Genomic DNA, 3094 nt, shown 5'->3' with positions numbered 1-3094 from the left:
TATTTTAAATGAATCCCTAGGTTTCACTATAATATACACATTGAAATGTGCATTTAAAACTATTTTTAAAAAAGGAAGCCTTGCTTCAGTAGTATCCTTAAAATGGTTATCATATTATAGGCCATAGCAAGCATCACTATTTTAAAAAAGAAAAGTACCAGAAGAATCCAGTGAAAGCTTGTTCAAGATGTACATCGCCTAAAGAAAACACTGTGGGGGGAAAAAGCAATTACTCAAAATCCTTTTGAAGTTACAAGGAATTCATTCCTTTGAAATCATTTTCAGTTAAAAAAAAAAAAGTTTTTAGAAAAAAAATAACGAGTAGCGTTAGCCTTATTCAGAAGACTCTTAATAGGATCATGACATGTTCCAGCTGTAAGGAAACATCCTGAAGGTATTTTAGGACAGTTACCCTACTTCACAGATTAGGAGCTCAGACTCCAAGGAGTGGAAGGAGTAGCTCAAGATCAGTCCATCCCCCTCTCCACTGCTGGTCATCTCTCGGGCTCTGAGTTCTTACATTTTCCTAACTCAAGAGCAAATGCACTTCTTCTCTGAATTAAAATTTAGATACACATGAGAACTGATACACACATTCCCAAAGAGTGAGAATGTACACCTCTACGTGTATGTGAGATTAGTGAAAGAAAAGAAGACGACAGCATGATTGAGAATTTCTTTTTCATATTCTTAACTTTCTATTTTGAGATCATTATAGACCCATGAGAAATTGTAAAAATAATACAGAGGTCCTATGATCCTTTAACCCTGTTTCATCTAATAATTATTTGTTACACAATTATAATAATACAATATCAAAAGTAGAAAAACTGACATTGGCACAATTGTGAATATAGTTCTATATCATGAGAAAAAATGATTTTTAACATAATTTCATCACTGTCATTGACCATTTCACCCATTTTTAAAAATGACTTATAAACTATTGAGTCAAAAATACATTTTTTGGTAAGGTCTAAAGGTTTTCACTTACTCAAACATATGAACTCACTAAAGAACACACCCTAAGTATTCAAGTCAGGTGAATTACAGGAAGATCTCCCAGAGCAAAAGTTGTATTAGTCAACCTGATAACTATGGTTGCCATGTGTTTACGGAAAGCCCCGTTATTCACAGCAACTGAAATAGAGCAAAGCCTTCACAGATGTGAAGGTACAAAATTTGTTTTCAAGCAATCTCTCACTGTCCCTCTTGATGCTACTGAGTACTCCACCTGACAGACGAAACCAGCCAGTGCAGTGGGCTGCTGAGAACTCGGCTTTGGGCTAGCACAAAGGCAGAACCCAGCCAGTACTGCAGTGGGCTGCTGAGAACTTGGCTTTGGGCTAGCACAAAGTGTGAAGATGCTGGACTCCCCAGCCCAGGACCACATGAGAGGCCCATATTCAATGCCCAGTCCACCTTAAAGGCCAGATACAGTGGCACACACCTGTAGCCCCAGGGACTCAGGGAGGCTGAGGCAGGAGGAACACAAAATGGTGAGACCTTGACTTAAAAAAAAAAAAAAAAAAGAGAAAGATTTTGGTACGTTTATTCTGTTTTATGAAATAAACAATTCTAGAATTGTAAATAAAGCCAATTAAAATCTATTTTTTAAAAACGGGAGGAGGGTGACCAGTAGATAGCATAATGGTTACATCATTAGATTCCCATTTAGTTGACCATGGTTCAAGTCCCGGACTTGGCAGCTTAAAACATACTGGGCGCATGTGCATGTGTGCCCAAAATCCTGAGAGGGGAATGGAGGAGAAGGGATTGCAGCATGGTCAACCCCACTGGGAGAAGGGGGGGTGATTTCTCACTTTCTGTCTCTCTCAGGTGAGTGCATGTGCCCTAAGAGAACAACCTGTATTTAAAAAAAGGGGGGGGGGAGGGGGAGGCTTTGAACAGGCACTTCCACTGTCTCCTTTTAATTCTATTTTCCTAGACTTTGCAAAGGGCTATCAGATACAAAGATTAGAGCTACAATACAGATGCAAAGTGAAATTTTCCACCATCATGGAATGACTTTTCACCATCTTGGAATGACTTTCATCACTGGATATTCCATCCTATATATGGAAGCCATGCTTCTCCTTGGATTATGTGAAAATTATTTGGGGAGGGGAGGGATGTGTGAGTGGGGGGTTGGCAAGGTCCAAGTTGTCTTAAAGGGTGGGGAGAGTGACTTGCTAAAACCCTTTTTATCTTCTTGTTCACATAGAGCCCCCTAAGTCTTCTGGAAATAGGAAAAGGAAAAGATGGTCCCCTCCAGGCTCCCCAGATTCTTCGGTGCATTTTCCTCAGGGTTATTTTCTGAGAATCTAAAGGTAAATTATTTTAAAATCTTAATCCCCTACTTTTTTCTCCTACTAATCAACTTTATTTTTTTCACCGCTTATTAGCACCTCTACAAGAGAACACAGGAAAGGACATGAAACTCATGTAATCATTCAAAACTGAGAAAAAAATGGACTCAGTCAATACTGTAAGAAAAAGAGATTTAGAACAAAGAGTCTTTAGAAATTGTCACTTTGTAGTGGTTAAAATGCTTTAAGAAGTGCATGACTTTGGGGCTGGTTCCTTACTGAAGATGTTAAACCTTGTGCATAGGGAGCTGGATCACATATGGCCAACTTGGTTTGCTTCCTGGCCCCAGCAGCCCAAAAAAAATGCGCCAGGCATACGTACATGCATGCCCAAAGTCCTGACAGAATATAGAAATGGAGGAAAAGGATTGTAGCATAACAATGCCCCCACTGAGGGGTTCTCCATCTCTCACACATACAAGCACAAGCACCTTCTGGGGAAAAGAAAAAAAAAACCTCAGCTGTAAGTAAGAGGAAACTTAGATTTGTTTAAGAGCTAAAGACATGTACTTAATTACTTCACATAAGAAGTCTTTGGGGGACCAGCAGTTAGCGTAATGGCTATGTCGCTGGAGACCCATGTAGTCGACCGCAGTTCACGTCCCAGATCCGGTGGCTTAGAACTCACGTTGGGCGCATGGTGTGCGTGCCCAAGATCCCGAGAGGAGAATGGAGGAGAAGGGATTGCTGCGTGGCCATCCCCCCGGGGGGTGATTTCTCACTTT

Source organism: Tupaia chinensis, unplaced genomic scaffold (genome assembly GCF_000334495.1).
Source record: "Tupaia chinensis unplaced genomic scaffold, TupChi_1.0 Scaffold147433_1, whole genome shotgun sequence".
NCBI classification, from domain to species: Eukaryota; Metazoa; Chordata; class Mammalia; order Scandentia; family Tupaiidae; genus Tupaia; species Tupaia belangeri.
This window is presented reverse-complemented; position numbering follows the sequence as displayed.